The sequence below is a fragment of the Hemitrygon akajei genome, chromosome 28, assembly GCF_048418815.1.
Source record: "Hemitrygon akajei chromosome 28, sHemAka1.3, whole genome shotgun sequence".
Lineage (NCBI taxonomy): Eukaryota > Metazoa > Chordata > Chondrichthyes > Myliobatiformes > Dasyatidae > Hemitrygon > Hemitrygon akajei.
The window spans coordinates 22,034,536-22,049,015 of record NC_133151.1 but is presented as its reverse complement, the minus strand read 5'-3'; the positions used below and the strand labels follow the sequence as shown (position 1 = coordinate 22,049,015).

At 44.9% G+C, this 14,480-nt stretch overlaps 1 protein-coding gene across 2 annotated transcripts in view; it reads right to left on the bottom strand.

The window, feature by feature from the left end:
* Positions 1 to 12,022, bottom strand: part of LOC140717767 (histone H4) — a 95,596-nt gene extending 83,574 nt beyond the window's left edge. Inside the window, exons 1-2 of one of the 2 annotated variants that reach the window (XR_012096600.1) lie at positions 11,856 to 12,022; positions 2,920 to 3,031 (exon numbers count right to left, since the gene is read on the bottom strand). The gene's annotated coding sequence lies outside the window, so the exon portion shown is untranslated. Of the gene's footprint in view, positions 1 to 2,919; positions 3,032 to 6,023; positions 6,495 to 11,855 lie in introns of those variants that run through there. The other variant, XR_012096599.1, reaches the window with a different exon arrangement.
* Positions 12,023 to 14,480: the final 2,458 nt, after the last annotated feature.

Genomic DNA, 14,480 nt, shown 5'->3' with positions numbered 1-14,480 from the left:
GACTTCAGAGTCTTCTGGCAAACTCCAGGTGAGATTTCATGAGAGCTTTTTTCAACAATGGCTTTCTCTTTGCTGCTCTCCCAAAAAGCTCTGTCAGGTGAGGCATCTGGGCAACAGTTGTTGTATACACAGTCTCTCTCATCTCAGCCACTGAAGATTGTGATTTCTCTAGAGTTAGCATAGGTCTCTTGGTGGCCTCCCTCACTTGTCCCCTTCTTGCACAGTCACTCAGTTTTTGAGGATGGCCTGATCCTGGCAGATTTACAGCTCTGCCATATTCTTTCCATTTCAGGATGAGTGACTTAACTGTACTCCAAGTGATATTCAGTGACCTGAACATTTCTTTGTATCCATCTCCTGAATTGTGTTTTTCAATTACCTTTTTGCAGAGCTGCTCAGAGTGTTAATTTGTTTTTATGGTGTAGTTTCTCCCAGGATACTGACTACCAACAATCGTGTATTTTTACTACAATCAATTGAAACACCTTGACTCACACAGAGACCTCCACTTAACTGATAATGTAATTCCTAAAACTACTTGGCTGCACCAGTGATGATTTGGGGGTGAATATTTATACAGTCAATTATTTTGTGTTTTATATCTGTAATTAATTTAAAGCACTTTGTGGAGATGTTTTCACTTTGACACAAAAGTCTTTTTCTCTTGATCAGTAAAACAAATGCCAAATTCAATCCACTATCATTCAATGTTGTAAAACAATAAAACATGACAACTTTAAAGCAGCATGAATACTTTTCATAGGTACCTTACACGTAGGGACAGTGATGGTGAAAGGGGAGGGAAAGAAGACACGGGGAGGAGTGGTCTCAAGATCCTCAGGTGTTCCTCCCGATGGGATAAAGCACAAAAGGGGAAATATCAAAGAGAGATGAGAATGGAGCTGTGATTGTCATGAGAGATTTAATCGGAAGCAGATTGGGGTACCAGTACATCGAGTATCTTTGCTCTGTGAGCGGCAACAACCACAATCTGCCAGTGGCAATGCATTCTAGTTCCATTTCCCATTCACATACTGACATATTGGTGCCTTACAGGTGTCTTAACCAGTGGTGGGGTGGTAATGGGGACAAGCTGTCACTTCCTATTAATTGCTGCTTGTCAACCAAATTGTCAACCAAGTCCAGCTCCTGGCTTTTATATATGGCTTAGCTACGAAGCCCGACAGACTCTTCCTTAGTGACAGGGGAGGGTCTAAATGGGTTTACTGGCATCATATAACTAACTGCTATGGGCAGATGGGGCTTTCACCCACGGTTGGCAGCTCCTCTAGTGGAAGGAAAATTCTGATCTGAAACCTCTACTGGCTTGTGGCTAGACCCATTCATGGGGAAGGCTTCGGGAGTAAACCCCGAGGAACAATCCAGAGCTGGATTCCCTGTCAGTCAGATGTTCAATGCGGACTGGCAATCCTGTGACACCGTTGGTGCCTGATCCCACCGGTCTCTGTCGTTGATCTGGATTCATCAGCTGTGTGGAGAGCAGGAGCCCCTGCATGGGCAACAGCTTGCTTTACGTATCGTACTACCCTGGCTTGCATATTGACTTTCACAGTGAGAGTACAATATCCATGGTCGACCCTGACCCAGCAGAGGGCCATCACTAACATGTCTGTCCATGGCCTCCACTCCTGCTACGATGAGGCCAACTACAGGTTGGACGAGCAACATCTCATATTCTGATATTGATTTCTCCAAATTTCAGAAATCACTGCCCTCTGTTTCCACACATTCACCGAACTACTATTTATCTTCTGACTTTTCCCCCATTCTGGTGCCATTTACCCCCTTTACCTCTCCTCACGCACCATCATGACTTGCCCATCAACTCTCTCTGGTTCTCCACCTCCTTCGTGTCATCCCATGGTCCAACGTTCTCTCCTACTGGATTCCTTTCTCTTCATCTCTTTGCCTTTCCTGTCTGTCACCCAGGTCCTCACATCATCATCCCTCCAGAAACCACCCCCTCCCCCACTCACTTGTCCTCCTCCCCTTCGCCATCACCTTATTCTGGCTTTTGTCCCTTTCTTTCTAATCCTGATGAAGGTTCTCAGCCCGAAATGTCGACTCTTTGCTGAGTTCCTGCAGTATTTTGTGCGTGTTTGCGTCAGTCTGTGTGTTGATTAAGCTGATCAAACTGGTACAGTGGAAGAGGAATTTGTGGAGTGGTCAGAGACAGTTTCTTACAGCAGGATCTTACCCAGGAACAGGACATCTCATATGTAATCTGTGCAATGAGGTGAGAATGCAGAGAGATCTTGTGGTGAATGATCCCTGAAGAAGTGATCACAATGTGGGAGAACTCCAGACCACAGATAGAGGGTGAACACCAGGGTCCAGAACCAGTGTCCTCAACCTAAATAAAGGCAATTACAGAGACGTGACAGTGGAGTTGTCTGGGGCAGATGGGGTAAATATGCTTAGGGACAGGTCAGTAATGAGCAGTGGCGATGTTTAAGGAGACTGTTCATAACAGTCAGCAGACATTGATCCCGATTCTACAGAGGGATCACACAGAGCAAAGAACGTTCTGTGGTCAATGGAGTTCAAGGGAAATATTAAATCAAAGAGGATAAAAAGAGGCAAGGGTTGGCAGTAGAAAAGAGGATCAGGATTTTTCCAGGAACCAGTGATGAGACAAAAGCTAAAACTAACAAGGAAAAAGCAGATAGGTTAACTCAATAATTTTAATTAGTGTTCACAGTGGGGACACAGCAAACATCCCAGAGATATCTAACAGTGACATTTCAACATTGTGCCATAATGTGTAACAATCACCATCAGGAGGGAGAAACTAATGGGACTAAAAGCAAACATTTCCAGGTCCCAACGACCTGCACTGGAGGGTTTCACAGGAAGTCTGGAGAGAAAGTAGAGACATTGAAGTCTGTCAAAACTCACTGTTACAGAAAGGTCCCAGTGGAGTTGAAAACCATTGTTGAAGAAGGGTGGAAGATAAAAACCAGGTGACTGTAGTCCAGTTAACTTCACTTCAAGTACTGGAGTCTATAATCTGTGAAGAAATAAGAAGTCATTTAGAAAAGTTTAATGTCATTGAATTAAGTCAACAGGGTTTACAGTCAGATTCACACTGCACAGAAACGAGCCCGTCAGCTCAAATGGTCCACGCTGACCAAAGTTCCCATCTGAGCTTGTGGTCTGTAACCCCCTCACCACCACATTAAGAACAAGGCTATCCTCCTCCTTAGCCCATATCCTTCAAAACTTTTCCTTCCCATCTACCTGTCCAAGTACTTTTTTAAAATATACCTGACTCAACCACTCCCCCCGGCAGCTCACTCCATACACTGACCAGCCTGTGTGTGGAAAAGTTGCCCTTCAGATTCCTATTAAATCTCATCTCAAACCAATGCCCTCCAGTTCTTGATTCCCCAACCCTGACAAAAACATTGTTATCTTTGACTCAACCCAGGCTGCTTATTATTTTATATACCTCTGCAATATCGCCACTCATTCTCCAACTTTCCAAGGAAAATTATCCAAAACGCTTTCCACAAATCAGTCCTTCGAGATCCAGTAACATGCCCGTAAATCACCTCTGCACTCTTTCCAGCTCAATGGTGTCTGTCATACTGCATGATCACTAAAACTAAACACTATTTATGAAAGGCGGCCAAACCAACGTGTTGTACAACTGCACCATTTCATCCCAGCTTCTATATCCGGTGCTCTGACTGAAGGCCAGTGTTCCAAAAGCCTCTTCACCACCCTGTCCATCTGGAACCTGGTTTTTGTCTCTGTAACCTGGGTTACTGAATGTTAAGTCATGTTTGACAAACATACCAGAGATTTGAGACTTTACAGGGGAAGTTGGAGAAGTGGTGATTTTGGATTTTCAGGAGCCATTTGCCAAGGTCCCACATGAAAGGCTCGTGCACAAGACCAGATCTCAGTACTGGGAAGGAAGCGTGTTAATATTGACTAAAGACTGGTTATCATACTGAGACAGAATAACAGGTCTGTTTCAGGCTGGGATGACATAACTACTGGAGTGTCGAGGTGTTGCCTGCACAACAAAATAGAGACGGGTGCAGTGAGGGGTTCATAAGACCATATATGACCAAAGTTCAGAGGTGAATGGTTCATTGACATTTATTGCTAGGGCATTAGTGCAGAGAAACAGAGAAGTGTTGTTACAGTGTCAGACAAATGCACAATGATGGATTTTGGGAAGTTAAAGCAGGTCAGGACGTACCCAGTGAATGGCAGGGTCCTGAGGAGTGTTGATGAAAAGATAAACCTGAGGCACAGGTAAATAGTTCCCTGAATGTGCCAACACAGGTAGACAAAGTGGTGAAGAAGGTGCACAACATGCTTACCTTCATTGGCAAAGGCTCTGAGAGGAGTTGGGACATCACATTACAGTTGTACAAATCAATAATTACACCACACCAGGAGCACCCTGTGCAGTTCTGGTCACCATGAGAGGAAGGTTGTGATTAAGCTGGAAAGATGCAGAAACAATTCACAGGAATGTTACCTGGACTGCGGGCTTGATTTACAAGGAAAGATCAGACTGACTGGGACTGTTTTCCCTGGAGTGAAGGAATCTGAGGGGAGACCTGACAGAAGTTTATAAAACTATGAGAGGTGCAGACTAGGTAGACAGTCAGAATCACTTCCTCAGGTTAGAAATATCAAATATGAGAAGGCACAGCTTTAAAATGCCAGGGTGAGAATTTAAAGTGGGATGTCAGGGCAGGTTAGATTTCTGCTTCCGTACAGAGAGTGGTGAGGGCCGGGTTTGGGCTGCCATAGGGAGTGGTAGAAGTAGATATGATAATGACATTTAACAGGGTTTTTGATAAACACATGAATATTCAGAGAATTGAAGCACATGAATTATACGCAGGCAGAAGGGATTTAGTTCCATTTGACATTGTGTTCAGCACAGACATCATGGGAAGAAGGGCCTGTTCCTGTGCTGTACTGTTCTGCGTTCTCGGTGAGCCTCAGTGACAGGGGAGTCTTTAGCCGGGGTCACAGACAGGTGTATCTGTGGCAAGGAGAGAGACTGCAGGATGGTGCATTACCTCCCTGGTACCAGGGCCAAGGATGTAACTGAACAAGTACAGGCCATTCTGAAAGGTCAGGGTGAGCAGCCAGAGGCCGTGTCCATATTGGTTCTAACAAAAGAGGCAAAGTCCTGCAAACAGAACTTAGGGAGTTGGGGAAAAAATTAAGTAGAAACTCTGTGGTGAGGAGGGGGGCAATCCCAGTGTCACCTGCTAGCGAGGGAAGAAAGAAAAAGGTGGTACAGTTATATGTGTGGCTCACAAGCTGGTGCAGGACGGAGGATTTTTGCTACATGGATCATTGGGTTCTCTTTCAGGAGAGGAGATGGGAAGAGTGAAAGGTCAGTAGTGGAGTTGACGGATGTGGATCAACACAGCAAGTAGGTCCAAATAGACAAATTACAGTGTCTCAGTCGCACTACAAGTGCACAGATAAACTAATACCAGATAGGCCTCAAATTTACATTTAATTTTTAAAAATGGATCTGAAAGAAACTTAACACAATTTTTGGTCTTTAATGGAGCAATCGGGAAAGGATCATGAGTTTTTAATCAAAAAATACTGATGATAGGCTTGTTCTGCCTACTTTTGAGTGGGGAAGGATCAGGAAATATCCGAAATAAAGCCTTTAAAACTATCTATATATCTAGATCTCTGAACCAGCATTACTTATTTTTTGTGATGTGGCAATCACAATAATGTATGCAAGTCTTTGAAGTCCTTTGAAACTCTTAAGTATTTGAAAGAGAGCGAGCTAGAAATGATAATTAAAAGGAGAAAAGTTGAGAAGGTTTGTGAGGCATAAATTCCAGCCTGATTGGGCTGAATAGCAAGTTTCTGTGTGCTGTATTACATCTTGTATATAATTTCCAGATAAAATATCAGAATATCAAAGTTTCTTAAAATTACTTCCTCAAAGGGATTTTATGATATTTTGTCAATAATCAATGATGCTCAAAGTTGGTGTATTTTCAAAGTTCAAGATAAGTTTATTATCAATGCATATGTCACCATATACAACCCCAAGGACATTCACAGTAAAAACTAAAAAAAACAATAGAATCATTAAAAGACTGCACCCAACAGGACAGACAAACAACTGTTGTGCAAAAGACAACAAGCTCTGTAAATACAAAAAGAAAGAAAAATAAATAAACAAACAATAAATATTGAGAGCATGGGATGGAGTCCTTGAAGGTGAGTCCACAGATTGTGGGAAGAACTCAGTGATGGGGCAAGTGAAGTTATCCCTTTTGGCTCAGGGGGCTGATGATAACTTTTACTGAACCCGGTGGTGTGGTCCCTGAGGCTCTCTGACCAACTCCTTGATGGCAGCAATGAGAGGAGAGCTTGTCCTGCGTGTTGGGGGTTCCTGATGAATGCTGCTTTCCTGCAATAGCATTTTGTGTAGATATGCTCAGTGGTAGGAAGGTCTTTACCTGCGATGGACAAAATTTACAAAATAAGTTTTAGTGTTTATAGGAATATTTTATTTAGAGATAAAGCACGGAACAGGCCTTCGAGCACCACCACTTAGCAGCCTCCAATTTAACCCTAGTCTATTCCTGTGGCAATTTGCAATGACCAATTAACCAACTAACCGATTTGTCTTTGGACAGTGGGAGGAAAGCTGGGCGGCGGTGTTAACTGTGAGGAGGATGCTAAGAGGATGCAGGGTGACTTGGATAGGTTAGTTGAGTGGGCAAATTCATGGCAGATGCAATTTAATGTGGATAAATGTGAGGTTATCCACTTTGGTTGCAAGAACAGGAAAAAAGATTATTATCTGAACGGTGGCCGATTAGGAAAAGGGGAGATGCAACGAGACCTGGGTGTCATTGTACACCAGTCATTGAAGGTGGGCATGCAGGTACAGCAGGCGGTGAAAAAGGCAAATGGTATGTTGGCATTCATAGCAAAAGGATTTGAGTACAGGAGCAGGGAGGTTCTACAGCAGTTGTACAAGGCCTTGGTGAGACTGCATCTAGAATATCATTCTTGCCATAGGGGGAGTACAGAGAAGGTTCACCAGATTGATTCCTGGGATGGCAGGACTTTCATATGAAGAAAGACTGGATCGACTAGGCTTATACTCACTGGAATTTAGAAGATTGAGGGGAGATCTTATTGAAACGTATAAAATTCTAAAGGGATTGGACAGGCTAGATGCAGGAAGATTGTTTCCGATGTTGGGGAAGTCCAGAACGAGGGGTCACAGTTTAAGGATAAAGGGGAAGCCTTTTAGGACCGAGATGAGGAGAAACTTCTTCACACAGAGAGTGGTGAATCTGTGGAATTCTCTGCCGCAGGAAACAGTTGAGGCCGGTTCATTGGCTATATTTAAGAGGAAGTTAGATAAGGCCCTTGTGGCTAAAGGGATCGGGGGGTATGGAGAGAAAGCAGGTACAGGGTTCTGAGTTGGATGATCAGCCATGATCATACTGAATGGCGGTGCAGGATCGAAGGGCCGAATGGCCTACTCCTGCAGCTATTTTTAATGTTTCTATTAGAAATAAGAGAAAGAATAAAAAGCTACCGCAAACAGTCTAACATGAGGGGTGTCGTCACTTCCCCGGCTATAGGTTGACTCATTACAGAGCCGAGGGTCAGAATGACTTCAACCCGTGTTGATGCCATTAGCCCAGTACACCACTGCATAGTTAGGCCCAGTTAATGAGCACAGTGGCACCGAGGGGCTGAAGTGTGTTTGTATCAGTGCCGGGTGTGGAACAGTTAATGCAGACGTACTTAGAGCCTGGATTAGTACATGGCACAGTGATTCATCCATACAGAGAAGGGCAGGACTGGTAGCTAAACATTCCAGGATTCAGATTCAGACAGTCCAGAGGGAGGTGAATGAGGCTGGGGGAGCTGTACTGCTGATCAGGCAGAATGTCACAAATTCAAGGTCATCCAGTGAGACAGTGCGGGTAGAACTCAGGAATAAGAAGAGTGCAATCACTGTGATGGGATTGTACTGTAGGGCTCCAAATAGCCAGTAAGAGAGAGGAACAAATATGTCGGCAGGTTATGGGCTGATGTAAAAACAACAGAGTAGCTTTGCTGAGTGAATAATCTCCCCAGAGTGACTGGGACTCCCTTACCACCTGAGACTTGGATGGGGCATTATTTGTTAAGTGTGTTCAGAAAGGTTTCCTGAAACAGTATGTAGATGGTCCACCATGGACGGAGACATTCTTGACTTTGCCTTGGGAAATATGGGACTTACCAGAGTGGTGGCGGGAACAACCAGTGTTCAACGAGGAATTATACAGGTCCTTCAGGGGAAATAACCTGCAGAGCTGTGGGGACATTGTGGGGAATTGGACTGTGGAAATGTTGTAGCAGGAGTTGGTATAAACTTGATGAGTCAGATAGTCCAGACCATCCTAGAATGATCCTGTGACCAATAACAGTCTGAAAAAATCATTCTGGTCTCCAATCAATCTTCCAAGCTCCAGGGTGGACAAGATCAATTGTGTAATAAGGACACACTTCTGTAAAAACACTGACACTGTATTCCAAGCACACTGAGCTGCCAGAGCACAGCACCGGCCAGTGAGGACACAGACCAGTACAACACCCGGCTCTCTACTACAAAGTTCAAAGCTGAAAGTAAATGTAATATCAAAATACATTTCTCTCATCATACACAACCCCGGGATTTATTTTCTTGTGGGCATACTGCTGGTTTGTTAGAGCTCTTGGGGAAGGTATAAACTGATTTGGCAGGGGCATGAGAACTGGCATGAAAGTACTTAGGATAGTACAGTTGGTAAAGAAAGAAAAGATAGCATGCAGTCACACTGTCAGGAAGAGCCAGCAGATGATAGGACATAACTGCAGCCAGCAGAGGGATGCAGAATCAATAAGGGTAGCAAATCCAATACTTGAAGTGTTATACCTCAATGCACAGTGTATAAAAAATAAGGTGGATAATCTTATTGCCCTGTTACGGATTGTCATGTATACCCCTGGGAGGATGACGACCCAGAGACAGCAGCCCGTCAGGTTGGTGGTACTGAGACCCCAGACCGATGCTCCGCGGGAGGAAAGGTCAAGCAGAGCAGTGATGACAGCACACTCACAGTACAGGGGATGTGCAGGAGATTCTGTGGCAGCAACAGAGATGACACGATGGTGTGTTGTCTTCTGGCTACTGGGGTCAGGTTCGTCTCAGATGTGCAGGATTTCCTAAAGATAAACTTGCCAGTCGAGTCAGTGGTCAGTGGTTAGAACAAAGGTAAGGAGCAAATTCCTTGGAAAAAGGTAGTGAATCTGTGTAGCCTATGTCAGGATGTTGTTCAGTGACAAGAGATCAGCATTTAACACCGTCAATCCCACAGTCCTGATCAATAAGCTATGGAACCTGGTCCCTCTGCAAATGGATCCTTGACTTCCTAACCGGGAAACCACAATCTATGCGGATTAGTGATAATCCACACAGATTGTGTAGATTCATGGAGATGGGCTAATCCCTATTGACATCAGTCGATCTGCGGTTCAGAGGCTAAACAGCTTTAAATTCCTCGACATCAACATATCCGAGGATCTCACGTGGTCTGTACGTACCTGCTGAGTGGTGGAAAAGGCACAACAGCATTTTGTTCACTGCAGACGACTGAGGAAGTTTGCTATGGGCCCCCAAATCCTAAGAACTTTCTACAGGGGCACAACTGGGAGCATCCCGACTGGCTGAATCACTGCCTTGTATGGGAACTGTACTTCCCTCAATCGCAGGACTCTGCAGAGTGTGTTGCGGACAGCCCAGCGCATCTGTAGTTGTGAACTTCCCATCATTCAGGACATTTACAAAGACAGGTGTGAGAAAAGGGCCCGAGGGATCATTGTGGACCCAAGTCACCCCAAGCACAATCTATTCCAGCAGCAACCATCTTTCTATATTAGCAAGTCCTGCATTGAACTGCTGCTGCTAAATTAACAAATTTCCTGACTCCTGCCGGTGGTAATAAACCTGATTCTGGTTCTGACTCTGAATTCATCCCCACAGACGGATGTGGCCAATTCACTGGGTATATTGAATGTGGAGGTTCTCAATTGTGGGGGGGGGGGTGGGATAAGAGTGTTTGAGAGGGTTAAGAGATCTGTCATGATCTCTTATTCCTGGCAGAATGGTGCAGCAGACTGGATGGGCCAAATGGCCTAATTCTGCTCCTGTGTCTTATGGTCCGATGGTCTCGGAGCAGCTGCAGGACATTTCAAAGGGAAGGTTGAGCAGCCGGACATCGTGGTGGACGGTGCATGTTGGTAATAGCAACGTAGGGATACGGAGGGTTGTGTCCTGTGCAGTGAATTTAGAGAAATCAGACAGAAACTAAGACGTGACAGGGTGGAGGTTGAGTTGATGGAGGTGGATAAAATTATGTGAGGCATATAAAGGTCAGAGAGACAGAGACTGTTTCCCGTGGTGTGGCTGTCTAAAGCTATAGTTTTAAGGTGACAGGGGGGTGGTTTAAAGGGGATCTGAAGGGTAAATATTTGACACAGAGAATAGCTGGTATCCCAAATGAGCTGCCAGAGGAGGTGGTGGAGGCAAAAACACACAAAGTTTCTGTTGATGAACACTTCCCAGGAACCTGTCATTACTGTGTTCATCCTGCCCTGGTTTAACTTCCCAGTGCTGGGTCCATTGTTATTTTCCATCTGTATAAACAATCTGGATGAGAATGTGGTAAACTGGATCAGCAAGTTTGCAGATGACACCAAGATTAGGGTATGATGGACAGCAAAGGCGGCTAGCAAATCTTGATGTGGGATGTGGACCAGCTGGCAGAATGAAGTTGGTTACAATCTGGAACACACTTCCTGGGGGGGGGGGGGGTGCAGGCTGGTATTTAAGGAACATCTGGCTGAACATTTGAATCACTAGGGTAGGAGACAGACCAAGTGCTGAGTTAGTGGAGACAGATTTTCGATGGTCAGTATAGACACGCAAAAACCACTGACTGTGAAAGTTCAGTGGGAACCTGGAACACAGAACTTCAGGATGGACTTACCTAAAACACTCAGAACCCAGGACAATGGATTTTTGTTGGACAAAGGTATTAATGCATTAGGGTTAATAGTGAATCAAACACCTCAAAAGGCTACCAAAATGCACCCATTCCACAGGCACCAGTAACAGTACTTTTAAATGGGAATTTGGTGAAGAACAATGGTTAATAGCAGGAGAGATGGCAGACAGCTTGGTCACAATGGAAGGGTGCAAATATCTTCTCAGAGGATAAGGGGTTTAGTGGGACAAGCTCACAGCTGAGAATGAAGGTAACAAACCCCACTGCAGTGGAGGACTGTTGTTGCCAGGGTTGTCCAGGATAGAAACAGACCCTCTGGCCCATCACATTTATGCTCCCTATCACGCACAGCTGTACTAATCCCACTTTCCTGCATTAGTTTCATATCCGTCCAGGCCTTGTTCACCGAAGTACCTGTGCATGTGTCTCTAATATTGTTACACAGTTCCCTGTATGTGGCATCACAGGTAGACAGGGTTGTGTGTTCTACTTGCCTTATCAGCCAAAGAATTGCCTCTCATTAGAATTGTACAGAACTGCAAAAGACAGATTTAAAGGGGATCTGAGGGGTAACATCCTGCCCTGGTTGAACCGCCCAGAATAGAGTCAGTGATTTATACAGAACTGAAACCGTCCCTTTGGTAAAACTCATCCACGCCGACCAAGTTGTCGACCTGAACTCGTCCCATCCGCCTGCATTAGGCCCGTGTCCCTCTCAACCTTTCCTATCCATGTAACTGTGCAAATATGGTTGAAATATTGTACCTGAGGCAGAGAGCCGGTGCGGTGAGGCGCTGACAGACACTCACTGTTCCGTGGGCAGGAAGAGGAGAGGCCGATTCCCACAGTGGAGCCGAAACCCAAAGTAGAGACCGACTCCACTTTACCACAACCCCGTGCCCACCATCCCGGACTCACCGCCCACCCCGGACCGTTCCCCAGGAAACGACGTCTGTGAAGGCGGGACATGAATGACGTCAGCTCGTCACAGATCGGCACACTCGCGGTATCACGTGACGGTGACCAAATTCCCGGGAGGCGGGGCAGAGAGAGCTGTCAATCAGTGGAGCCGATGAGGAATTGCGAGCATTGTAACAGAGTGGGTACAGAGGGGCATTTCCGGGAATAGTGACCCTCCTCCCCACACCCACGGGAATTGAATGTCTTACATACAGTAATATTCACATTTTAATTTGACTCTTCGGTCTTATAAATAGTTAATGTTTGTATTTTGTATAATCTTGTGTATATAATCTTTTATAATTTGGGGTGAAATAACGTTGTATCTGGATCACTGAACCTCTTCATGAAAACAGAACGTTATGGAAAAATATTGTCAAAGTCAACATTTTAATCCAAATTAAGTCAATAGAAACGTAGAAAACCTCCAGCACAATACAGACCCTTCGGCCCACAAAGTTGTGCTGAACATGTCCCTACCTTAGAAGTTACTGGGCTTACCCATAGCCCTCTGTTTTTCTAAGCTCCATGTACCTATCTGAAAGTCTCTTAAAAGACCCTATCTTATCCGTCTCCACCACCGTTGCCAGCAGCCCATTCCACGCACTCACCACTCTCTGAATAAACAACTTGCCACTGACATCTCCTCTGTACCTACTCCCCAGCACCTTAAACCTGTGTCCGCTTGTGGCAGCCATTTCAGACCTGGGAAAAAGCCTCTGACTATCCACACGATCAATGCCTCTCATCATCTTATACACCTCTATCAGGTCACCTCTCATTCTCTGTTGCTCCAAGTAGAAAAGGCCAAGTTCACTCAACCTATTCTCATAAGGCATGTTCCCCAATCCAAGCAACATCCTTGTAAATCTCATCTGAACCATTTCTATGGTTTCCATATCCTTCCTGTAGTGAGACGACCAGAACTGAGCACAATACTCCAAGTGTCTTATATAGCTGCAACAATACTTCTCAGCTCCGAAGCTCAATCCTACGATTAATGAATACCAAGGCGCCATATGCCTTTTGAACCACAACGTCAGACTGCGTAGCATCTTTGAGTGTCCTATGGATTCAGACCTCTGATCCTCCACACTGCCAAGAGTCTTATCATTAATGCTACATTCTACCATCGTATTTGAACTACCAAAATGAACCACATCACACTTTCTTGCCACTTCTCTGCTCAGATTTGCATCCTATCAATGTCTCGCCGTTATCTCTGACCGCGCTCCACACTATCCACAACACCCCCAACCTTTATGTCATCAGCAGATTCGCTAACCCATCCCTCCACTTCCTCATCCAGGTCATTTATAAAAATCACAAAGAGTAGGGGTCCCAGTACAGATCTCTGGGGCACACCGCTGTTCACCAGCCTCCGTGTAGAATATACCAACTCTATAACCACTCTTCGCCTTCTGTGGGCAAACCAGTTCTGGATCCACAGAGCAACTTCCCCTTGGATCCCATGCCTCCTTACTTTCTCAATGTGTTCCTTATCGAATGCCTTGCTGAAATCCATATAGACTACATCTACGGCTTTGCCTTCATCACTGTGTGCAGTCACATCCTCAAAAAATTCAACCAGGCTCGTAAGGCACGACCTGCCTTTCACAAAGCCATGCTGAATATTCCTAATCATATGATGCCTTCATAAATCCTGCCTCTCAGTATCTTCTCCATCAACTTACCGACCTCTGATGTAAGACTCACTTCTTGAGACTTGGTCAGAGCACAGCAACGGATCGATTTTGTTTTGCATCGGCCTTGTCTGAGAACCTGGACTTTGGAGTCAACTGACTCTGAAGACTCGCGCTATTTGTTCAATAATTAGATGTTCTTTTGAGCCCGTTACCTGTTTGAGAGTTTTGGTTACTAGTCCTGATTTGGCCCAGCGTTTATTGATTTACTTTCATTTGAACACTGTTCACTTGAAAGATTTGTGAACTATCGACCCGCTTCAGTGACTCTCACATTGCACTTTGGCCATTTCCAAACCAGGGCGACAAAACAAACCCCATTTCAACAATGTATCGGATCACTAAGATATCACACCTTAGAATTAATGTCTTTGCTGATGTATGGAACCCACAGATGAACCCAATACTCTGAGAAACAGAGAAAATGCTGAATAGATCAGGCGCAATCTGTGTAAAGTTAATGTTGCATATGGAGTCGTTAATTCAGCTACTCTTGTCTGCTGAGTGATGTGTGTTTTCATCACTATCAGTTTCGGTTTTCACGTTCATTTTCTTCCACACAACCCAAAACACCTTGACCTGTCACACAACCCCAAACCCCACGCACTACCACCACAGTCTGTAAAAGGACGTACTCACCAGGACTCCCTCACTTTGCTTCCCAATATAAGTCCAGGACTAAATCAGCCCAATTCTACTGACATAGGAAATTCCATTTTCACTGGTA